The 26323-nt window shown below is 39.4% G+C and overlaps 1 long non-coding RNA gene across 2 annotated transcripts in view; it reads right to left on the bottom strand.

Annotated features, from left to right (window-relative positions):
• LOC136885345 (uncharacterized) overlaps window positions 1–25890 on the bottom strand; it is a 79568-nt gene extending 53678 nt beyond the window's left edge. Inside the window, exons 1-2 of one of the 2 annotated variants that reach the window (XR_011018995.1) lie at window positions 25827–25890; window positions 5297–5379 (exon numbers count right to left, since the gene is read on the bottom strand). This is a non-coding gene — a long non-coding RNA (uncharacterized lncRNA). Of the gene's footprint in view, window positions 1–5296; window positions 5380–20228; window positions 20568–25826 lie in introns of those variants that run through there. The other variant, XR_011018994.1, reaches the window with a different exon arrangement.
• Window positions 25891–26323: the final 433 nt, after the last annotated feature.

The following is a 26323-nucleotide window of genomic DNA, read 5'->3' as shown; positions in this document are numbered from 1 at the left end:
ATGGCACAGCGGGACGCACTCAAACTGTCGACAGAGGGCGGTGCATCAGTAACTTCCCTCCCAACCACCACAGCACAGCGCCACGATCCTTGAGTCCAGTTAGTGGGGCAGGCCGTGGATAGTACGGGCATATATTTCTGCAGTTAAAATCTCCATGTATTTGATAACTTGAAGCCGTCTTCCCTGTTGATGTTATTTGGGCGCAGCTCTATCTGTATGACTTCCCTCACAAGACGAGCATAGAAGTCTTTTACAGGCACGATGATCTTCGCCTGGTCAAAGAGGATTTCATGGTCTGTACTGTAGAAATGTTCTGCTATGGCAGACTGGCTTATAGCGTTCTCCGTGGAGGATGAAAGAGCGACATTCTTTACCGATCTGATGTGCTCTTTCACTCTGGTGAAAAAAAAAACCTGCATTGCCACCTTCATTTTGGGCCCTCACTTTCAAATTTAATTTCATGCCTTGCGTCCGCCAACTTTGACTACTTCAATCACGCCCTATATATATATATATATATATATATATAAATTTCATTGCCACCTTCATTTTAGGCCCTCACTTTCAAATTTAATTTCATGGCTTGCGTCCACCAATTTTGACTACGGTACTTCAATCACGACCTGAATATTTTATATTCAATAAATAGCGCACTGTGCATACACGTTTTCATTTGTTTCCGATATTGCGCTTTTTATAATTTTTTCTATTTACTATTGTTTTTTCATGTCAACTGTTCTAAAAATCTTCAAGATCATAATTACGTATTCAATTACATTGAATCGTATTTTATATATATATATATATATATAGGTACATTTTCGTGAACTTAGCAAATACTTGATCAATAATCTATCCTTCAATCTCCGTCCGTACATGAAACTACAGCACTTGACGTTGTAAACACTGCGCGGATTTCTGAAGCTTGCAAGTTACTTCGGTTGAGCTGCTCGTCTTCGGCTTCTTTATGACTTTAGATCTTCATATTTGGATTGTGTTGCGACTTTGTGCCTGACGGTGTATGCAGTCTGGCTCATTTAACTGTTCTCTGCTTTTCGTGAACATTGTGAGACAGTGGCAAACATTGCGTGTGCCGTGCTGACGCTCGGAAGATAACGCATTTCTTCTTTTAAGTAACTCATTTTCCACTCCGTCTAAATTGAACAATGCCTACCCCCGTAATTTTTATATCGCCTCTTCAACTGATATTGTGTGGATTTGACCTTTAACTTCTTTCTTATGCATTGTTTTTCGAGTTATAACCGGCTGATGATGCCCCAGACTGGGGTCGAAACCGGTACCATTTCCATTTTTTAATTAAATAAGAATGTAATCTCTACATATCTTATTTACTTGTATTGAATAGGTTGAACTACCATATTTATTATTTCAATTTAACTGTGATAATTTTCAATACGGAACAATGAAATTTGTATCTTTAAATGACTATCTTATTGTCGCCTGTGATCTGAATGGACGTAAGACGGAGAAAGGAAGGCCACACAGCACACTGCAGTCATGGCTATGGACAGAAGAACGATGACGATGACCAACGAACTCCTAATGCAAAAACTGGTCATCGCGAACAAACGGTTCAAAAAGCGTGATGCTCATCTGGGCAGGTCCATGTGAGACGACAGAATTTCAGAGATGTTGTAGGGAACTTTACAGGGAATGGACAAAATGGTTCAAATGGTGGTATCTAAGGAGGCCGACGTTTTTGCTAAAATTACAGTGCCACGAATCACTGCAGTTGAAATGAGCCGGACTAAACTGTAAGACGCCGCATGCCCTATTCTTGGAAAAACTAAATGTTGGCAAAGACGACGGATTGGCAATGACAAGTGGCTTCGAAATGACAATATTCAGGATGCAGTGACGTTGACGGAACAGCTGTTCCACAAGTCTCTTGCTCTTTGGAATGCCTACAAAGCAGCCAGTAGTAAAGAGAAGGAGGTCATTGCCAAAAATAAAACCAAACAGCTATGCAGGTCTATATGTGAAACTAGACATGCACGAATACGAGCGGGATTTTTAACAGCTAGTCAAATCGAGGCATCATGAAACGGAACAAATCCAACGTTTTTACGGCATCAATAAGGTAACAGACTATTTGCTACCCAACTGGCGCGAAGCGCGAGAATGCTGGCGGAACTATTTTGACAAAATTTCAATCTTAAAATTACTGTATCTATCAGTCCCAATCACCTCCGCTCAAAAATAAGGGAAGCCCTGCCAATTTTTATAATTACCGCCAAATCACACTTCTGAGTCACGCAATGATAGTTTTCGAACAAATCCTCAACAACAGGATTAGCGATTTAGCCAAAATTACAACGAGCCAACCTGGATTTGTGTAAAATTGTGCCACAACCGGAGCAATTCACACCGCACTGCTGTTCATTGAGAGACACTGTGAAGAGAATAAGAGGCTTCATCTCGACTTTCTGGACCTTGAGAAAGCCGCACATCGGGTACCTCGTGACCTTATCTGGTCAGCGCTACAAGAACGTGGCATTCCAGAGCCCCTTGTTGATAGGGTACAATTGCTCTACGTAGAATGAAGGAGTAATGTTCAAGCTGCCGCAGGAGCATCTAATGACTTCCGCATAACTGTAGGAGTCCAGCAAGGCCCTGCCGTATCACCACTGCTGTTCATTCCTGTGATGGACAACATTATATCAGACCTGCACAAGCGAATACCATGGACACTTTTCTATGCTAATGATGTCATTTTGCTGCAGAGAATAATATTTATCTGCAGCGCCAAACAGAAGATTGGAACAATCGAATAGCGCAATATGTCCCGTGCCTAAACAAAAGAAGACAGAATACATGATATTACGTTGTCGAGAAGTTGGAAGCATGCATGCTGACGGTGAAGATATAGCACGAGTAGAGAAATTTAAGTATTATGGCTCCACAATCTCCGATGATGGCCGACTTACTGATGAAGTCAACTTAAGGATATACAAAGCGTGGCTGATGGAGAGAATGAAAAACGGCACCTTGTGACCATCGGATGAAGAACAACCTGAAATATACTATCTACCAAACTGTTATCTGTCCTGTCACTTTCTACGGCAACGAATGCTGGCCTGCTACAAAGGAGCTAGAACGCCAACTAAGCGTCATGGATATGAAGATGCTTAGGTGGAAGGCTGGCAAAACTAGAGTGGATCACATTTCAAATGATGTTATTAGGAAATGTCTTGGCATTGCACTGATCCAAAAGAAAATTGAGGAAAGCCGTGTGCACTGGTTTGCGCAATTGTTGCGTGCAGAGGATGATATATTTTGAAAGTCAGCACATACAAAGGAATCAGAAAGAGGCACAAGGGATGAACAAGACAGCGAAAGACAGATACAGTGCACAGCGACCCGAAAGCTGTGAAACTACATACAGACATTGTCCCTGCACACAACGTATCACAACATCGGACCCTACGACAAATCCTTGACTAACACTGAAGAAGCAGAATAACAAGAAGCAGATTGATGGATATTCTATTGTAAAAATGGGATACATGTTACACATCCCAGCATTCGACTTAATACATTCCAATTCTATCCCCTAAAGCCAATATCTATAAATGACTTACTTTCACAAAATAGTGTTCGAATGACAAAACGCTTCTGTATTTTGTGTTTAAGTGACTGCATTAAACGTATTTTGTGGAAAAGTATATAACTCAAAGAAAGAAAATTTCAGGATTATCTGTATTAATCGAGAGTGACAGTTTGTATATCCAGTGAAATTCTATGGGTACCAACAAGAGGGAGTCATCAGTGTATTCTAGGCTGAATGGAATTTAGAAATTCATATTTCTGCTTACATCCGTCATAGATAGCAGATGATCAGATCAATCAATTTATTCTCACCCTGATCAAGTCAATAAAAATGAAGACCATGGAGGAGTGGCACAAAGTGGTCAGTTCAGGGCCATGTATTCCTACAGAAACGGATCTTAACCTCATCACTATTTATTTACTTCATGGCGGCGTGTCTCTCCACAAATGGAAGGTAACCTCATCACTAATTGGTTAACACAGGGCCATGTGTCTCTACACAGATGAAAGTTAACCTCATCACTAATTGGTAAGCTCAGGAATACGTGTCTTTCCATAGTCAGAAATTAGCAAATTCCATTAATATTAAAACATGTTCTTATGTAATTCAGTACCAAACTGACACAACAAACCTCTTAGACATTTTGAAAGAAGTCATTTAATTTGCTGCATGATATTTGTAGACTGCTGAAATGAGTCAGGATAACATAGCGCCAGTGGTGAGATATAAAATAATACACAAAAGGCTTGTCACTTTGCCGGTTCGAGAGTGCCTCTGCATAAGATACGTTTAGGGAGAACAAAGCTAAATTAAACTCCATCCAAAAATAGTAATCGTCATTTTGTGTGTGAAAAGTATTCATAAGCAACATTTTTATTGGTGGTTATATTACAAGATTGTTCTCTAACATAGCCTATTGTGTCCTGTAAGACAAGAATTACAAAGAAGCAGCAGAATTTGAACATCGAAGAGATTACATATTTGGGCGTTCTTCAGTTGTGTGTATGGTTCTGCTCTGTATAATAAGAGAGTGTAAGCTGATACTGAGCAGTTCTGAGGACTGAAATGAAAATTTCTTGCCACTAGTTGTGAATGTACAGTAGGAATAATTCAAAGCATCACATAACAGATTAGAAGACTCTAACCCCTAACAAATTAAAATAAATGAGCCCTAAAATGAAAAGTGGGAAATGGCGACAATCAGCAAGTGTGACAACACTGGAACAAGCATAAATTCAATACAATGATATCCTTATATGCTTACAGCAATGTGTAAGTTTTATACGAAGATTTTGATATCCAAGATGTAGCACTACTGATGGACAAATAATGCAGTGACAAGTGAAAGAATGAGTACATTTTTAACGGTTGCTTAGAGGTATTGTTTTATTTTGCTAGTTGATTTACATCGCATCAACACAGGTAGGTCTTAGGGTGAAGATCAAAGGTATTGTAAACAAATATACTTCAGAAATATCTAATTCTTGTAGAGATTACTTTTTGTAGATACATATTCAATAAAACTATTTGAAGGAACACTAAATTTGATCTTAAATTCCCTGAACATTTTAGACAATTTTAACCAATAGAATTTGAAGATATTAGTGTTTAAATGTAATAAATTGATAAGAATGGTAAGTTTCAAAGATATAACAACCACTGCTGAACACAACTGTGAATAAGTACAACATATTCCATACCGTATAGGGTTTGTGGTGTACGTACTTTGTTTCTTCTTTGATGTACGCCAGCAGCTGATACTCAGTATTTTGTTCTATGAATATTTCCTTCTTGATGTCTTCAGAAGGCTATAAGTAAGAAATAAGAAGAGTAGAATAAATTAGTAAAGGAATGCGAGTATACAGGCCTAAACAAGAAACAGCTGAGAAAATAAATTTCATATTGGCACAATAAAAAAGTATAACTCATTTATCTCCCAATGAAAAATATAAACATTTAAGGATGGAAAGTAACAATCAAATTAAATCGAATCAAATCAAAATCACTTTATTTGCAAAAGAGTTGTCTACCTCAGTGGCAAATAGAACATTAAAACACAATGTTATCAAGCATTAAACTTTAAATTGACAAGAGAAGAAGATATTTTCCTAAAATATAGTGTTATACAATTTACACTAACAATTTTTTATTAATCACACACCTCAACTTTAATAAATTTATACCGAGCTCGATAGCTGCAGTCACTTAAGTGCGGCCAATATCCAGTAATCGGGAGATAGTGGGTTTGCATCCCATTGTCGGGAGCCCTGAAAATGGTTTTCCGTGGTTTCCCATTTTCACACCAGGCAAATGCTAGCCTATACTTTAATTAAGGCCACGGCCGCCTCCTTCCCATTCCTAGACCCTTCCCATCCCATCGTCGCCATAAGACCTATCCGTGTCTGTGCGACGTAAAGCAAATAGCAAAAAAATTAATAAATGTATACTACTTACAAAATTCTGCTCATAAATTCTTCTGCACTTATAAATACAATCAACTCATGTACAGTATGTGGAATTACTTTAAATAATACTACACAACTGCTACAAGATTAAAATTTACATTCCATTTATTTATTTATTTTCATTTTTACCCTTTTTGGAACCTAACTAGCATAATGACCTGCTATGTCTTAACCAGGGCCCCTTTTTCCACTGCTTTTCAGATAAGTGATAAGAGAGATAAGAACATGAAAAGGTATATACAACAGAATAGCAGTAGACAAGGTAACGATATGAAAGGACAAATACTATCTCCAAATCCTTACTCAATAAAACTCCTTGCTTCTCTTTCTCTTTCTTTTCATCCCTATATCCACACCGACTACCTAGTATCCTTATCCTATTAAATTCGCATTCCCCTGTTCCCATCATTCTATGCATGACTTACCTTGTCACCTCTTTGTTACTTCCCATGCACCTATATCTATATAAAGTTCTAGGGGTCACCTGCCTGTGATTTTGTTTGTTTAGCCAATTTTTCAGATATTTATCCGTTTTAGGCCAACTCAAGACCGAATCATTCGTTTACATTTTTCGTGTCTGTTCGTCTTTCCCACCATCACGGCGAAACGGCTGGATATATCTCGACCAAACGTTATACAAGGCGTCCAGGTTAAAGGTATAATAATATAAGATTTAATAAATTGAGAAATAATGGAGATATTTATTGGCAGTTTACTTCTACAACTAGGGTTACTCAAAACGTTTTCTGTGTTCATTTGCGGTGGCAGTTGTACCACATGCGCATGCGCGTAACTGCAGTGTTCATGAGAAGCGCGCCAGTAACCATGTGGACTCCACAGCAGAAAGTGTTCTGTGTGTCTTCGCTCGCGAAGATAAAATTTGTTACTCTTGTACAACGTAGATTTCGGCGTGAGTATGGGCTGTTACCAACTGATGATGTTCCCACTTACGTAACATTCATGAAATGGGACAGGCGCCTTCGATAATCTGGGACCTTGCTGTCGATGTCGGGCCGCCATGCCAAGCACGCAGTTTCAGATTTAATCCGTGAGTCCTTCAAGCGGAGTCCCCGTAAGTCAATTCGACAAGCAAATAGGTAGTTACAGTTACCTCATTCGACAGTACACGATGTCGTCCACAAAAGGTTACGCCTACGGGCGTACAAACTGCAGCTTTGTCAGAAAACCAAACCTCAGGAGAGGCCACTACGGAAGGCATTCGTGGAGACAATTCTGGCAAAAATTGATGGAAACGAGGCATTCCTCGATTAGGTCTGTTTCTTGGACGAGGCTATATTCCATGCTTCCGGCACGGTAAACAAGCACAATTGCCACATAAGGGGATCTGAAACTCCCCACATAGTGATAGAGTTGGAACGGGACTCTCTGAATGGGAATGTGTGGTGTGGATTGTTAAAGGACAGGGTTATTAGCCCATTCTTCTTCGCGGAGCCTACAGTTAATGGAACTGACCTAGACATGTTGGAGCAGTATGTTGTGCCGCAACTTCCTCGTGACGTGATCCTTCAGCAAGATGGTGCACCATGCCTTTATGGGGAAGTTGTGAGAGATATCATGAATCGTGAGTTCCCAGATCGCAGGATTGGGGGAGGTAGTCCATCAATTACTTGCCCCCTAGAAGCCCCGACATTTCGCCACTTGATTTTTTCCTGTGGGGCTTTGTCAAGAATCAAGTGTACCAGAAACCAGTTCGTGATCTACCAGATCTGTGCCATCGCATTCGTGCAGCTACGCCTACAATGCTGAAGAACACTTGGAGAGGAGTGGAATACAGATTAGATGTCTGTCGCGCCACTAATGGTGCGCATATCGAGGTTTATTAAATATGTAAACAAACATTTTGAGTTACCCTACTTGTAGAAACAAACCGCAAGTAAATATCTCCACTACTTCTTATGTTATTCAATTTTATATTATTATACCTTTAACTCGGACACCTTGTATTTGGTGTATACTCATGCCGGGGAAGGTTTTTATATGCATATCATTTTAAAATATTTGAATAGACGGGGGTTCTTAGGTAAAGCAGAATGGTTTTCCTCCATTTTCTCTTAAACTATTAATTTTCTGTAAATTCCGTGGACCGTTTGTGAAACGTCTCCTAATTATAAACAACTTTCGTTATGTTCATAATTTACCTTACTCTTCAAATGACAGAGAAAATTACCATTTTCCTCGGATATCATGCTCTGTATTGAGTGACCGGCAGGCCGACAACGATCCTAGACAGTCTTGCACTGCTTGCCAGCAGGGAACGAACATATTGCCATTTCAGTCATCATTCCCGTAAATTCGTGGTTGTTCCTTGTGCAGAAAGCAAGAGAGGCGAGATATTGGAAGAATATCGTCGCAGGTTACAATTGTCCTCGAATAGCTTAAGTAACAGCACCATTAGTCATCTTCTTATCTGTTTACCTAAGAATCCCTACGCCTAAATTTCTCTTCTGTTACCGCTTTCTTATATCCGTAACTCATACCAGCATAATTTATAGAGGGGCATTTGATCGTCCAATACATTCACTTGGAGGAGAGGTATAATGACGATACGGCCCCAAATTTGAAACCCCTATGTTTTTATATGGGAAAACGATATTGTCATGGAATATCGAAGTGTATTTGCTTCTATATTTTTCTCCCATGTTGGGGGAATGCGCACAGCTTTTCATTATTTTCCATTTCCAAGAATTGGTTAGCCTGCCCTTCTGTGTATTTTTGTACTGAAAAACCAGATATTTAAGAAACTCCTGTCCCCTGTATATATTTTTGTACTGAAAAACCGACAATTTTAAAGTATCATTTTTCCTAAAAAAAACTATTTATTTTATTTCAAATAACTGTTAAATCTGGGACAGACCCCATGCATACGAAAGAGCGCTTATTTGGGTGTTTTCCTAAGAAAAACAGTAGTTTTTACCCCAATTACTTTTCAAACCTGGGAAAACAGTGTTTTTTTACCTGAAATATTTTGCAAAATTGGGGACAGCCCCCAAATTAAATAAACTATTTTCCTAGTAGAGGAGAAAAAATACTTGAAAATTATATATTTAATAAATGGCGAACCTGCACAGTATGAAAACCGTTGAGCTGAGAGAGATAGCTAAGAAGAGGCAATGAAAAGGTTATACAAAGATGAGTCGGGCCAAATTAATAAGTTTCGTCTATTCTAGTTTACCTTTTACATTACGCTAACGAAATATTTGGTGAACTGGAAGAAGAAGCTGAATTATGTGAGACTTGAACGACTTGGAGTATACTTGGCTACCGTTGCTTTTTTTGTTCTCTAGCTGCCAATAATCCACACAACAATTTTGCATACCGAAAGAACAGAATGCACAATATTTTAGTTGACTTATTTAACGCAAAGAATAATATTTGGCAATTATTTAATTCAGAGCGGCATGCCACCATTTTGGGGACAATATTGAGGTCTTTCCGATGACCTCGGCTCATAAATTACGATGAGTACTTCTAAGTGCTGTCACTTCTTCTCTTCAAGATACTACGTCCCCGTGACGTCAGGAAAAATGATGGCTGCGAACATGGTTCCCTGAAGTAATCAAGTGGTCGTGGCTGACAAATTTAGTATTTTAAAAATTGCTCTTTTAAAAACCATTTTAGATGCTATGGATACCAAAATACTGTAATTATAGTTACTGTCATTGCTAAAATTATTTTGCGCAAAACCATCATTAATATTTTATCATGTTTGCATTGACGTTGGCAAAGAATGGCGGCTACCATATTTCCCTGAATTAGTCACTACTCAAGCGGTCGTGAGAAATTTAACATTTTAAAAAACAGTGCTCTTCAAAACTATTTTATAGGTTTTAAATGCCAAAATACTGTGATTATAGTTACGTATAGTAATTGTTGAATTTTTTTCACCAAACCATCATAAATATTTTTGTCTAGCTACTTTATATCAATGTTCTATGCGCTCTAAATATACTAACAATCCATAGGTGATTTTCACTCGCCTCAACTAAATATATACATGACTCGAGATGACAACATCTATTGGAAATAAGCCGTAAAGACTGCTGACGTACTTTTCCAAGACTGAGTGACCACAGGTTTAGACGTATTTAAGAGCTTTGTGGTATGCACCGTTTATTTCCTCTCTTGGGGATAAGGTCACCTTCTTTCCATCACCGACTTAAGCCTGACGTAATGACTGAGCAGGCAAGGTCGTGTTGGGATCTCACCCGAAAAATGCTCCCGACTATAAACGTTGGATATTAAGCAGCAGTGCATGGGTGAGTGCTGAAAGATAGTAGGATTGATGACTGAGGTCCTCAAGAGGTTTTGCATTTTTTTACTACTACCTAGTTGGCTCTCAACTAGCTGCTACACTATACTATGGAGAAAGATATAAAGTGAAAGTTACCCTGCGGCTAGATGACCGCATGGCAAAACTGAGAAAAGTTATCTCCTCATTGTCTTTTCCCTCTGTAGATTATTTTTAAACTAGTAAGGCAGTGCAGTTTAGAAATAACTTCGAATACCGGTCAGGCAGAATAACTTTGTGCTTTTTGTCGAAAGCCACTAGTTTTGAAATGTAAACTCTTTCAAGATTTTCTGCGGGTGAAAAACTGTAAGATTTGTCCTTTTTGAACTCTACGTCACCAGGTGCTCAGCAAATAGCGATAACAAGTAGAACTATTCCACTTATTAAGTTCATCTTTAAGTTGTTTGGTGAAGTCGACTTGCTGTTCCATTTACGTAGATAAAAATGTGCATCTTCAGTTAATAATATAGTGACCCCACGGAAGAGTATCTATTTTACAATCTAGAATTTTCCTTTTGTCGTCATGCGGACTCAGGGCAATTTCATTTACTTCGACGGTATAAAGCTCATGTTTTTCGGTTTTAAATGAATTCATGGTCCGATATTCTTCTTTGTTACCGAACAAACAATTTTTGTTATCTTCTAATGTCATCCTTTTCTGAGCTACACATTTCTTTATTCCCATAGATTTTTCTCTTCTTTCCAGAGACTTTGAAGGCATACATCTTAGATCTCAAACCAACAAATTCCTCAATGATTTGCCCACTAATTTCATCTTTCATTTTGCCTAAAACTTTTTTATTTACGCGAGGCATTTGATAAATGTTACTTTCATGATAGTCGCTTGTATCATAATGATTGCTCATAGTTTTTATACCTTTGTAAACATCTAGAGTTATTATGTTGTAAAAGAGACTGTCCGTCCCCCCTTAGCATACTTTAATATTGTCGCCGTATTTTGGTTTCATTACATGGTAATGGAAGTCATACATTAGTGTTTTTGAAATATCCAAAACGATCATTCCTACATAAATCGGCTTATCGTGTTCATATTGATGGGGACCAGCTCTCTATTGAATATTGTGCTCTTTTTGAAATTTGGTTTTGCCACCAACTTTTAACATTATTCTCAATTAGTGACTAGTTTTATGTCAACCTTGTCCCAAACATTTTCTATCGTCTTTCCCAACACCGTTGTTCATTAACTTGTAGAAATCCTTTTCGAAATCGTTAGTTGCCTTCATTCTCATCTCTGTATTCAAAACAATATATTTCTTTTGCCAGTCCGACTGCTCGAATTCTATTGCTCGATGAATTGTTTTTAGTTTCAAACCAAGAGCGAGATACTGTTTCAGGTTTCTGTAATGGAGTACGTATTTTTTACCTTGTTATGCAATGTTCCAAGTAATTTTGACTCCGTAGTACCTGGTACAATTTTATTTTCTGGAGCTAGTAGGATATCTTTGTGCAGGTCGTGTAGTCCTTTTTGATATTCTAGATCCGTTTCAGGAACGAGTCCGAATTTAGAATCGTCGGGTAAGCTGGTTATGTATTTTTCATCAATACCTTTTACATCTACCCCCTCAAATTTTCCAGTAGACCACAACTGAGACATAGCCCATCCGTAGAGATTGTTAGCATCCAAATAGATCAAACAATTGGATTCATCGGGATTGTAGTCTTTAAGATAGTTATTGTTTGCCTTTACATATCTTTTACAAACAGATATTCCACGTCGAATTCCTTTTTCAATCATGAGAATCATCTTGTAGTCGTGCAGCAAGTCTAATTTTATTCTGGTCATTTTTAACATGGCATCCAAGGCTAATCCTGGTGCGGCAAAATACCACGCCGGATCGAATTCGTACGCCTTCATACAGTCTTCTCAAGAATTCTCATATACATCAGGTACGAGCAAAACATCAGTTTTAAGATACAAGTCATGATATTCACCCAAGTTTTGCATGCTCATAATCTTCATCGCTTATTTCTTCTTCAATTAATCGACTGTAGAATTCTATTTCGGGCGGTAGCTGAGTTTCTTCAAATTTACTCCAATTATCCATGTAATCGTATGGGTAAACGCACTTCCGAGCTAACAAATCTACTTGGTCTATGGGAAAGAATATTTTAATGTTAAACATTTGATCTTTCGATAAATTCGATTCTAATTTTATCCAAGCTTCATGCCATAAATTTGAATGTATCAATAAATCTCATTTTTGTTTGTTTGCTTTCCAAAGGTGATGTATTTCTCTTCATTGTTCGCTATGAGATGAGTTCTCTTGTCATCGTAACCGAGTTGCTTGACGAATAAGTGAGCTCCAGCTAGATTATGGAAGTAAATGGGTACAAATTTAGGTTTACGACGAAGGAGCTATAAATTGACCGCTAGAGTGACAGTGGTGAGGTACTTTCTTTTTATTCTTGTCTGTGTACAGAGATTCACATAACGTACACTTTTTACATTTCGCATGCCAGGATTGTTCTTGCGGTGTTAAAGGCTCCATTGGCTCTATTTGCGTTTACAGAAAACCAATTGTTTCAACTTCCTTTTTAATTAATTGTACAAACTTTTTATGGGGATTTGGACCTCGGTAAACTACGGGTGCTTTGTAATCGCCATAGCTAGACTTGATATAGTATCAAAAGCCGGAAGCCTCATGTTTTTGGTACTTGATTGTGTAAGACATGCTTTTTAATTTTCATTCAACGTTGTTGAGTTGTTCATCTGTTAGCTGCTATCTTTCTCGAAGTATTTCTTTGTACAAACCCGAATCTACATCTTGTTCCGTTAGTACTCCAGACTTTTTCATTAATTCATATTTGTTTATAAATTTTGGGTCTGGTTGACAGCCTGGTATTTTCTTCAGCGAGGTTTCAAAATCTGAATAGATGGTGACTGGAACATTCATGGTGCGCTGGTAATTTTTAAATTGTATTTCTTCACATTTCTTTGGAATTTCAACTCTAACTGGCTCATTGGTTGAGCAGTCATTTTCATGGGCGCTCAGTTCTTCTTGTGAACTGAAATGCTGCAAGCACACATCGCATATAAACATCTTGTGTTAATGGTTATTTTTCTGAGCGGAAACTAATCGAAACAAATTCTTAATCCAACAGAAGTGCGAGTTGACTTTATTTTTCATGTAGAGCAGGTTAATGTGAGTCTTCAATTTTTTCTTTGTAATATTTAAGGGATATATTGTACACTCTTTATCATCATTATCGTAAGCGTACACCAAGTTCGCGTTCAATTTTGGGGATGTAGTCAATTGTAATCGGATAGTTGATACCAAACTCTTGAATTTTTTTATCAATTTCTTCCATTTTAACTCTATAGTAGCTGAGTCTGTTTGGATTTTTGCATTTGTTACGCTCTGCAGGTTGTAGCGCTGATGACAAACACCATGCGAAATATGTTTGATCATAATTGACTACATTAATTAGAGCTTGTTTATTTTCAATTACATCTGGCAACTCTATATACTATATAGGATGCCACATTAAGTGACTTGTATCTATTTACAGCCAACTGCAAGCCAATGACTATCTAGAACCCAGTCAGAGCCATCGCGAGGGTGAGCTGAAAACTCCATTCGCGCAGTTATTTGTCTCCTTCCAACTGGATAGAATCTTCCTAGATCTATATTTTTATTTATTTATTTATTTATTTATTTATTGTCTTGTTTTATATGGCGGGACTCAGGCTATGAAGCCTGCTATTCCGTCGGATCAGTAAATAAGTAAATAAGTTATCTACAATGAATATTGAATTCTCACGACCACATTGTAATCGAAACAGACTTTCAACGTATTAGGTCGTGTTACGTACATGTAGTACGTGTTGAAGAGATGTTAAGTACAGAACAAAAATGGTCAGCCGGACACAAGTGGGATCCGAACCCACAACCTCCCGATTTCGCGTCGGTTGCTCTACCAATTGAGTTATGGTGGCCTAGGCCATCTTTGTTCTGTTTGAAAGGATCTGAGATACAGGTCTGGCACTGCTGCTAGCACACTGTAGAGTGCGTTTAAGTCGCCCGTTGTGGGGCATGTCAATGAATATTGAATTTTCACGACCACATTGTAAACGAAACAGACTTTCAACGTATTAGGTCGTGTTACGTACATGTAGTACGTGTTGAAGAGATGTTAAGTACAGAACAAAAATGGCTAGCCGGACACCAGTGGGATCCGAACCCACAACCTCCCGATTTCGCGTCGGTTGCTCTACAGATAAAAAAGAAGGCAGGGAGAGGAGAAGAACCAATTACGAAAGCCAAAAACGAAAATAAGTTGTATGAAGACTACGACAGAACTAACAAACTGGTTCAAAGTAGAAACAGGACTTCCACAAGGATGTGCATTATCCCCTCTACTCTTCATTACAGTCATAGATGAAATTCACAAGAGTATACAACGGAAATGGAAACCAAGGAGTCATAGTAAGATAACACAGTAATATGGGGAGAAGGTGATATAGAAGTAGAAGAACAAATTACTGTATGGAATCAGGAAATACAAGAATATGGAATCAAAATAAGTGTGCAGAAGTGCACGATAGTAGTGGTGCGCTGCAACGGTACTGAAATGAGCAGACAGAAGTAGTAACACAGAAGGATAACAAAAACAGAAATAAAACGGAAGGCCTATAAAAAACAAGGAAGGAAACTTACTCTAAAACCCACAGAGAGACCTGGAAGGAGTGGATCAGGAAACTTACCTATACAGCATCAGTCTAATATCCATTAAAAGAACACACCTCTTAAAAATGAACAACAAAATTTAATTTAGGAAAAAAATTAAGGTCATCTTCAATAAAAATGAAAAAAAAAGGTATAATCAATAACAAGTTTGAAAATGAGAACAAGATTAACAACTAGGAGACTAACCCTACTTGAAACATGATTGGCCAATGCAGAAGGAAAATAGTTGAAACAAAATGGAAATAGCTGAAACGGAAATCACATAACATGGTATCAAGCTTAAATTATAGATTTTAAGTTACACCAGAAATTTAAGAAGAAAACAATTTTGAAGATTCGCAAAGTAGATATGATAATCTCAAGCTCCGCCACATAGTTCAAAATGATGACCACGAGAAGCTGATGTCTTCGTCCACAAGGATTTTTGAATTCAATGCCAAAACACACCAATGTTTAATTCAAGGCATTACTTACATTTTATGGTACAGTCATACCATGATACGCAAATCACTTCCACAAGATATAGACATGCAGGCGTGCATTCCCGGAAACACAAATTAACATTAAATAAATTGAGGTACAATCTTAATATCTTTCTTTTAATTAATTCTCAGCCTTAGTTAAGTTCTGCTGGTTACAAGACGTCCTACTGAGTTTCCGTGAGGCATATCATCAAAATAATCCACTAGTTTGAGTTTACATCAGTTATATTACACTGAAGAAAATGGAAATTGCAACACCCAGAAGGAGTGGTGCTATGTTGCTGCAATTGAACATGCAGGACGAGTGTTCGGTTGTGATTCGATGATTACACTTTCAGGTCCATCTGACCTCATGCCCACCACGAGCTGCAATACATTGATGAATTCGTCGAGGCATGGAGTCAATAAGGCCCTGGATCGCTTCCTGAGGAATTGTGGCCCATGCTTGCTGCACTGCACGGGTCATTTGTTCCAGAATTGTGGGTGGCTGCGGATGGTTGGCCAGTTGTCAACCCATCATGTCCCACACATGCTCAAAAGGACTGAGGTCCGGGGATCTGGCGGGCCATTCTAAGGTTGTGATGTCGTGGAGAGCTTCCCTGGAAATGCGTGCGGTGCGAACCCGGGCATTGTCCTGCTGAAACATCCCATTAGCATTGTTCGCCATCGTAGGCACAACCACTGGATTGAGTATCCTATCAACGTACTGTCGAGCAGTCATAGTGCCCTCAACAAGCACTAATTGTGATTTCACATTAAAGCCAATAGCTCCCCAGACCATAATGCTTGGTTTTGGTCCTGTGTGCCTCTCGACAATAAGATCTGGGCGGCCCCTCTCCCCGGCACGTCGGCGAACACGATTCCGGCGATCACTGCGGACAAGACAGAAGCGGGATTCATCACTAAAGACGACCCTATGCCATTCGTCGACCCACGTTGATCTCGACACCAGGCCAGCCTTACACGTCGCTGTTTTGCGGTCAATGGAACACCTTCTGCAGGGACACAGGCTCGTAAGCCAGCTGAATGCAGGCGATTACCAACTGTTTGTTGTGTAACATGGGGTGCCACAGCTGCTCGAATTTGCGTTGCTGTTGCATGGGGTTCCATCCGGGCCATCCGAATGATGCGGCGATCCTCCCTCACGGTTGTCTGTCGCGCTGGGCCTGTACCAGGTCTACGCGTGTGGGTACCTTCATTTGACCACTGCTGCCATACACGTACTGTAGATGCCTGTCGGCCAACACGTGCAGCGACCGTCCTTAGCAATAATACAGCCTCACACAGCCCAATTATCCGAGCCCTCTCAAACGGCGACAGTTGATGATAGCGTGCTCTTCTCTGTCGCTGAGGCATTTGACAGGGAACACTTCACTGCACAGACTCCAAGTCAACTACGCTACACCAGAGTCCTTATAGTGGAGCTGATTCCTCCGCGACCAATCATGTGGGGAGACCTGTAGCAACAATCCAATGGGTCTGAAACTTTGATCGTTTACATACCTATATGGCATCGTTCCATATCTTGAAAATCAACACAAACGACCAATGCCTTCATGGTGTTGCAATTTCCTTTTCCTTGAGTGTAAAATGTAAATAAACCAGAAAAATATTTCCATGATGAAGCAAAAGAAAAGCGCAAGCATCACTTGGAAATGAAGAATTAACATTAAATACGCCACTAACACTATGTATATCCACAGACAAAACTTCAACGCCGGCTGCCATCACCATAGCAACGACCAACCCCAAAAAACTGCGCAACAATGAGAAGCACACACGATATGAAACAAAACGAATCAGTTAGATCCTACAACTTGAAGAAATACATGTTAATATAAAATAAAGAAAATCGAAAAAACATTAATATCAAGAACAGGATGAGATAATAGTTTAAAACTCTTGCAGAAACTCACATGGTAGTTAAACCACCTTTAACATAAATTTGAAATTAAAAATGCATTACATAATATTTTAAGAGGAGCCTGCTTGCGATGATAATAACAATAATAAAAAATTTAATTAATCAATTTCACACAAGTGAGACAGTTTAACTCGACCCAAATGGAAATCACATAACTTGCTAGCAGGCTTAAATTTTAGGTTTTAGTTACACCAGAAATAAATTTAAGAAGAAAACATTTTCAAAGATTCGCAACGTAGACATGATATTCACAAGCTCAGCGACATTGTTCAAAAAGAATGACCACGAGAAGCCGATGTCTTTGTCCAGAAGGATTTTCGAATTCAATGCCAAAACACACCAATATTTAATCAAGGCATTGCTTACAGTTACAGTTACTTACAGTTAATAGGACAGCCATACCATGATACGTAAATCATTCCCACAAGATACAGACATGCAGGCGTGCATTCCCGGAAACACAAATTTCCACAGCAGAATGCCATATCTAAAAATGTTAACGAAGGGAACAACAGTGCAACCTCGGTTACAGTGGTGACAAGAGGTAATAGAGAAGGAAGAGGGAATATTGAAGTAAAGGGAAGAAAATTTGAAGTTGTGCAAAGCTTCAAGTATTCGGGGAGAATAATTGCAGAAGATGAGAAAATAAACTAAGAAAGTGGAAGGAAAATTGAACAAGACAATGGGTTTTACCAATGTGTGAGAAGTGTAGTCTGGAACTGGGACATCCCACAGGAATGCAAGAAAATATTGCACCCACTGTATTCCACACAAATTATGACATATGCAGTGGGCACATGGAAAACAACAAACCATGATGAGAGCAGAATCCAAGGGGCAAAGATAAAATTCCTTAAAGGAATAATAGGGAAGGTATGAAGGGATAAAATCAGAAACATAGAAATCAGGCAGATAATTGGATTCCCTAAACTGCAAGACAGTATAGAGACAAGTAAGCTCAAATGGTATGGACACATGATGAGAATGGAAGAGGATAGAGTTCCAAATTGAGTATTTACAGAGAAACTGATAGCAGAAAGACATCAAGGAATGCCAAGGAGGATGTGGATGGATACAGTGTAAGAGAGTATAGAGAAGATAGGTGTAAATGTAGAAAATATATTGGAAGAAGGGAGTGGAGGAGAGATAGAAAAATGAGGAGGTCCTTGATTCACAACTCTACCCAGAAGACTGGAAATGGAAAATGAGAAGAACAATCCGTTGAACTGAAGACTAAAATTTATACAACACTGCTATCAGCTCATTTCATTGAACAATGCCATCAACCTTTATTTAAGTGTCCTATCTTTATCTGTCTGTGCATGTCATGACTAATGACACAACCAAGGGTTGCTTACCAGAGCGCCCCTTGAAAGGAGTACAGTGTCAAACAATTGGTTTAAATGTTTAACAGTTTTTATTGTTCCCCAGGTGGTATGTAACTTGTCTGTTTGAATACTGTGAATGGTGCCTCACTGAAATCATTTCAGCCAAGAACAGTGTTTGTTAGTCACTTTATGATATTCTACTGTAAATGTAAACTTACTGCACTAACAGTGAATACTACAATTTCTTACACGTGTAATACGAGCTTCGCTCCTGTGGCCAATTGCATCGATTCTTACTCATTGCCAGGAAACCGATTTCTATGTAAAAACATATCTATTCAGGACACTATGGTTAATTGTCTTTTGTATATTTCAACATAGGGGACACTACTTAAGTGTGCCACATTTACTTGTTCTGGCCATCACTGGTCATCCTGTTAATATACTTTCAAGTAACTGCATTTTACAGTTTCCATATCCATAATTTAGTCCTGAAGATTTTTCTCCCTTTCTTGCTAATAGTATAATATCGCACTAATACATTGAAGGGAAAGGGCTAGAATTAGGAAGATTATGGTTAATTAATGAGAAAATGGGGAAACCACGGTAACGATTTGCAGGGCTGCCGATCGTGGCATTCTAACCCATGCAAACTCACCGCCACTCGCCCCTGAAAAAGATCTTTTACACACCAATAATTATCGGAAATATGTTACAAAAGAGAGGCAGCCTACTGTTAAGTAAAACATGAGGACTAAATACTGGATATAGCTGTTGTGGTGTAGTGATATAATACAGAGGAATCTCCATAACAACACTTATACACCAAGAATTCTACATATTCAGATACGGTAATATTACAGATATCCTAAACGGAACAACTCAAGATTTAGAATCCTTCTTCTGCAGCCTACAGTGTAAAGAAAAACTTTTTTTTGCTAGTTGCTTTACATCGCACCGACACAGATAGGTCTTATGGCGACGATGGGAGAGGGAAGGGCTAGGAGTGGGAAGGAAGCGGCCGTGGCCTTAATTAAGGTACAGCCCCAGCATTTGCCTGGTGTGAAAATGGGAAACCACGGAAAACCATCTTCAGGGCTGCCGACAGTGGGGTTCGAACCTACTATCTCCCGAATACTGAATACTGGCCGCACTTAAGCGACTGCAGCTATCGAGCTCGGTAACGTCACTTTTAATTCGCACACAGATATAAATAACATATCGACACAATAATTAAAATTGTTCACTACATTTTGTAACTTCTATCTGAAACTACCATCCACAAATAAAATGTTATCAAATTAAAAATATTAAATATAAAAAATATGTAGGCTAGAATGCTGAAACTGAGAAATCTTAGTGTTATGTTAGTAATAAATACGGTTCCCAATTACGATCCATAAGTTTGGCAAAAGTAAATTATTGAAACTTGAACATTACCTACAATATGTTAGAGGTTGTGAACACACTGTACAATGATGGAAATCACAATTCCTCAATGAAGAAAATCTGTAACACAATTAACGTTTAAGCTGTACAACTGGCTAATACGCGTCTCATATAACAACAAACCCAACACTTCGAAACAAAACCGGATGTTTTAATGTAGTTTGAGCACTTAAAACAAATGCTTGTAGAAGATTTCTATCATTCCGTAGCACAGGCTGAATGTAGAAAATGATTTATTATCACTTAACACCCCGAAGTATACCACACTTGAAAAGAGCACTCTGTGTAATGTGCCGCTATGTCAGGCCCAAAGAGGAAATGTAAGAGAGAAGGAACCTTTGCCTATGTGGTTTCTCCGACTCTTAATACCACACCACGGCCGACTGGATACCTCGCTGCGCTCCTTATAAGGAGCTAGCTAGAGCGACGCATCAAGTCGGCCGTGACCACACCTTACCAACACAAACTCTCGCCGTGGTAGCGAGCCCAACTCGGAAATCGGCAGATACTTCTTGTATCACTTCCCACTCTTCCCTAATATTTCTTTTCTTCTTAGAAATGAATAGCATGTCGGAGACAATGAAGATTGAGCTGATTGCCACGCGGGGCGAGCTGCATCCGCACCCCCCCCCCCCCCCCCCTCTTCCGGAAAATATCGACGGGTATGAACGGACGGGAATACACATTTTGGACATCAGTTGCTTCAGAGAAGAAAAATAATTCGACAGCGGGTCCTTAAGTCGTAACGTATGTGGACAGCCATGGAAGGAGGGGACAACTGTACCACTCTTGTTAATATTATTGTCTGGATGTGGTCCAATATAATATTTACGTCCACCTAGACCTTTTATTACTTTAAATGTTTACACTGACACTATTAACAACTCATCATTAAACAAGATTAACACGCTTGTTGCTATGTACATATGTCACCAACTTCAACAAAACAAAAAACCTTACATAGTAAAGAAAAGTAGTTCAAGACTCCGTGTCCTTACACTACTCCCCCTCCAGTAACTGTGTTACGAACAAATTATAGTTCATGATAGTGAGGAGTGTGTCTGTAAGAAACACAAAAATAAATACACATAACACAATGTTTTAAAAAAAAAAATCTTGATGATACTAGTTACTAATTCTTAAAATGAACAACTTGCTCTAAGAAGCGAGCAGGAAATTTTATTGTTCTGCCTGACTTTGACACTCTGGTGGTTGATGCTGACTTATCAACAGTGTGTTGAGGTTGGGTGTCCTTTGGAAGATGTATAGAGTTGCTCTCAGATGAACCATCTTGTTCCTGCAACAGGTAAGCTGGTTTCAGTCTGTCCACTGATAGATTAGCAAGTTTTCCCTTGATCTTAATGGTGAAATATTTGTCGTGCCGTGTTATAACAGGGAAAGGGCCCTCATAAGTGGGTTCCAAGGGTTTTCTGACCCTGTCACATCTTAGAAATACATGAGTACAGGTCTGTAGATCTTTTGGAACAAACACTGATCTTGACGTGGTGCATGTATGTGTACTGGGTTTTAGCTTTAGCATTTGCTCTTGTAAATCAGATGCAAACGTATCAGGATCAATTTTGGCTGTTGGTTCCTCAAAAAATTCACCTGGAAGTTTGATAGTTTTCCCATATACCATCTGTGCAATTGAGTGGCTTGACGTTTCTCGAAGCGCAGTCCGCAATCCTAGTAAGACAGTAGATAAGATTTCTGTCCATTTAGTGGTATTATGGGCCTTGATAGCTGACTTCAGAGTCCTATGCAGTCTCTCAACTTTGCCATTACACTGGGGATGATATGGTGTAGTATGCTGAAGTTTTATCCCACAAATTATAGCCAAGTTTTGTAACAATTGAGATCTGAACTGTGCTCCTCGATCAGTGATTACACGTAACGGAACGCCGAATCTTGCAATCCAGTGATGGTAGAAAGCTTTTGACACTTTTTCCGCTGTTGCATCTTCAAGGGGGATAACTTCCATCCAGGAAGTGAAGCGGTCAATACAGGTTAAACAGTAGGTCATGCCATTGGAGGGTGGCAGTGGTCCGATGAGGTCAATGTGTACAACACAGAAGCGATCATCAGGCTCCTCATATTCTTCAAGTTGCGATTTAGTATGTCGAGTGGTCTTTGTTTTCTGGCAGCTGATACAGGATCTAGCCCATTGTCGTGCATCACTTCTTATGCTAGGCCAAATAAATCGAGTAGTTAGCATCTTCACTGTAGTCTTTATTCCAGGATGAGCGAAACCATGTAAATGCAGAAATATTTGGCGACGAAATGGCTTCGGAATGTAAGGTCTGATATTTGCAGTGGAAGTGTCGCACCAAAGCTTTGCTCCTGATGGAAGCTGATATTGCTTAAAATGTAGGGATTTATTGTCATTCCGAAGTTGCTGCAATTCTTCATCTTGAAGCTGGCTTTTAGCAATGTTGTCATAGTCCACTATTGATACTTCATCAACTCTAGATAATGCATCAGCAACAATGTTGTCTTGACCACTGACATGACGAATATCGGTTGAAAACTGCGATATGTACTGCAGTTGTCTCATCTGCCTAGGAGATGCCTTTTCGTTTCTTTGCTTGAAAGCAAACGTGAGCGGCTTGTGGTCAGTGAAGATAATAAAGTTTCTACCCTCCAGTAGATGTTTGAACTTCTTTACAGAAAGATAAATTCCCAACAATTCTCGGTCGTAGGTACTATAAACCTTCTGTGACTGACCCAGCTTCTGTGAAAAGAATGAAATCGGTCTCCAACTTCCATTTTCCAATTGCTGGAGTACAGAACCAACCGCAAAATCTGATGCATCAGTGAACAGTGCTAGCGGCAGGTCAGGGTTAGGAAAAGCTAATAATGCTGCATTTGCGATATCATATTTACACTTTTCAAACATTTTCTTCGCTTCCTCAGTCCACTGAATAGGTCTATTGTCCTTCTTTCTTGCTCCCTTAAGGTAGTCGTGCAGAACGGCTTGAGTTTGTGCAGCGTGTTTCAGATAACGTCTGTAGTAGTTGACGACACCAAGAAACGTACGGAGCTCATGGATTTTGTCAGGTAACTTGTAATCCAGAATTGCTTGCACTTTCTGAGGTAGGGGACGAGAGCCCTCTGGCGTTATCCAATATCCAAGGAAGCCTAATTCATTTACTCCAAATACTGACTTTGAGATATTGATATGAAGTCCATACCTAGAAAGTCGTTCCAGGACTAGTTGTAGATGTGACTTATGCTCTTCTATACTGGCTGATGCAATTAAAATATCATCCAAGTACGGGAACACGAAATCCAGTCCATACAGAACTTCATTTATAAATCGCTGAAATGTTGAAGGTGCATTTCGAAGGCCAAAACTCATAACGTTAAATTCATATAGTCCAAACGGTGTGATGATAGCAGTCTTAGGCTTATCTTCTTCAGCTATAGGTATCTGAAAGTATGCTTTGAATAGATCAATTTTGGAAAATATTTTCTTGCCTTGCAGGATACAGTGGAAATCTTCTATCCTGGGAACAGGGTAACGGTCTGGAACTGTTCTTTCATTTAATCGCCTATAATCAACACATGGGCGTACTGTGCCGTCCTTTTTGGGAACCATGTGAAGAGGACTAGCCCATGAGGATTTAGATGGCCTAATAATTCCATTGTCTATCATGAATTTGAATTCTTGTTTTGCCTCTTCCGTACGTTTTGGATCTAGCTGTCTAGCCCTAGAAAACACGGGTGGACCTTCAGTGGTAATATGATGTTTGATATCATGCTTAATTTCACCAGGAATTAAATTCGGCTTAGCTATATCTGGGTACTGCAACAATAGGTCTGAAAATTTAATGTTTTGACTCATAGAACTGACAGCATTTTCTTCTGAGATTGGCATAACTTCACCCTCAGTGCAGAGCTTGGTTACACCATCTATCAATCTCTTGTTACGCACGTCCACTAATAACTGGAATTTACTCAGAAAATCAGCTCCCAATATGGCCTTATTGACCTTTGCTACAATAAATGGCCACTGGAAATTGCGTCGAAGTCCTAAATCAATAGTACGTATTTCAATTCCGAATGTAGGAATTTCGGTCCCGTTAGCAGCATATAATTTATAAGTTAAATCAATTTTAGATTTCGGTGTAGCTGGTACCAGTGAGACATCAGCCCCACTGTCCACTAAAAATTGCAATCCCGATTTTTTGTCCGTGACAAATAGGCGAGTTTTGCGACTATTGACTTGAGCAGCGGAATTCGCCGCTAATTCAGCTGCGATTTCCCGTTTCCCTGACCTGACCAACTACATGGAGGAGTACATTTTTCTGGTTTACAGTGGCGTCCAAATCGAAAATGGTAGTAGCAATATTTGCCTCCGGGGTTAAACCTCTTCCTGGATTTACTACGGCTATTGCTCCGACGGCGATGTTCACCCCTATGCTGAGATCTACTCTGATGACCGATGGATAATGAAGATATTTGTTCCTCCAGTCCCGAAATTCGAGCCATGATGTCGTCCATCGTAACAGGGAAGGCAGGATGTTGTTCCCGGTCACCATGTTTAACTGAATATGATTCATGACGGGGATTCATTTCCATTATTTTATCGGCCATGATAGCCACTTTATCAAGTCCTTCATCACTAACAATCAAAATGTTCTTAATGGAATCAGGGAGTTTCTCTAACCACAGAGTTTTTAAGACCTTATCTGACACATCTACTCCGGCTAAAGCTTGCATTTTGCGCAATAACTGACTAGGCTTCTGGTCTCCTAACTCAATTCCAGTAACTAGTCTCTTAATGCGTTTATCCTCACTTTCCTTAAATATATTTAATAGTCGTTCCTTAGCCAACGAGTATCTGTTCACATCACTACCCTTAATAATGTCCCATATATTTTCTATAGCCTATATTTAGGATCTAGTTGAGACACTAAATGGTTAAATTTAGTTTCTTCTGCCTTAATTTTACAAATACTAAACTGAGCCTCCACTTGATAAAACCAAATTTCCGGTCTTTCTGTCCGAAAAGGTGGAATTTTTACGCTAACCTTATTTGCTTCTGGTCGATCTTCGGGCACGCTTTCGTTATTCGCCATATCTTCTCTAGATCACGTCGGGGTCACCAATATGTACCACTCTTGTTAATATTATTGTCTGGATGTGGTCCAATATAATATTTACGTCCACCTAGACCTTTTATTACTTTAAATGTTTACACTGACACTATTAACAACTCATCATTAAACAAGATTAACACGCTTGTTGCTATGTACATATGTTACCAACTTCAACAAAACAAAAAACCTTACATAGTAAAGAAAAGTAGTTCAAGACTCCGTATCCTTACACAACTGACTGAACTTTACGATCCAGTTCTTCGTATAATAGAAATTACATATTATTATTATTATTATTATTATTATTATTGGGAGTGTGAATACCTTAGTGGCTTAGGTGCTGACTTCCCACCTGGAAAGCTGAGGATCGAATCCCCGTTGATACTTAGTAGGTCCAGCGACCACAATTATAGCCGGGTTAAACTGAAGAAATTACATATTGTCGGTAATATCCAGGCCTCAATCACTTACTCTATAGAGTAGGTACCTTCTTACTCTGCTTCTGCATTTTCTTGTTTCCTGGCCACCAACGTGCCCGCAACGGAAACTCAGAGAGCTGGTAGGTAGGCAAGAGGGAAGGGAGGACAGGTGGGCAAATATCTGAAGATCAAGGACAACAATAGGTAAGGGTTATCATTAGGGAGTTGGCCCAGGTGAGATTGGTACGAGTCACTGCAGGAAGATCAGTAGAAGGAGGTCTTACAGAGGAGCGGTGGGACAAGAGGAAAGCAAAATATAGAGTAGTGGATAGGAAGAAAGAGAGGGAGGGAGAAGTGACTGGGAGCGGAGGGAATCTAAACAGGGTGGGACAAGACACTGGCCGGCTAGCACGCCGGTAGAGACACCACTGCTACTACTACAAATGCTTTCATTCCCCACCTTGCTATAGCAAGCGGAGAGGTGGGGGATGGCTTGCAGTGGTGTTGCTAGCCGGCCAGTGAATTGGAAAAACTGCGGTATCCAACTGATGAGCCCATGCCGCAC

Source organism: Anabrus simplex, chromosome 14 (assembly GCF_040414725.1).
Source record: "Anabrus simplex isolate iqAnaSimp1 chromosome 14, ASM4041472v1, whole genome shotgun sequence".
Classification (NCBI taxonomy): domain Eukaryota; kingdom Metazoa; phylum Arthropoda; class Insecta; order Orthoptera; family Tettigoniidae; genus Anabrus; species Anabrus simplex.
The sequence above is the reverse complement of the archived record's forward strand: the minus strand, read 5'-3'. Positions and strand labels throughout refer to the sequence as shown.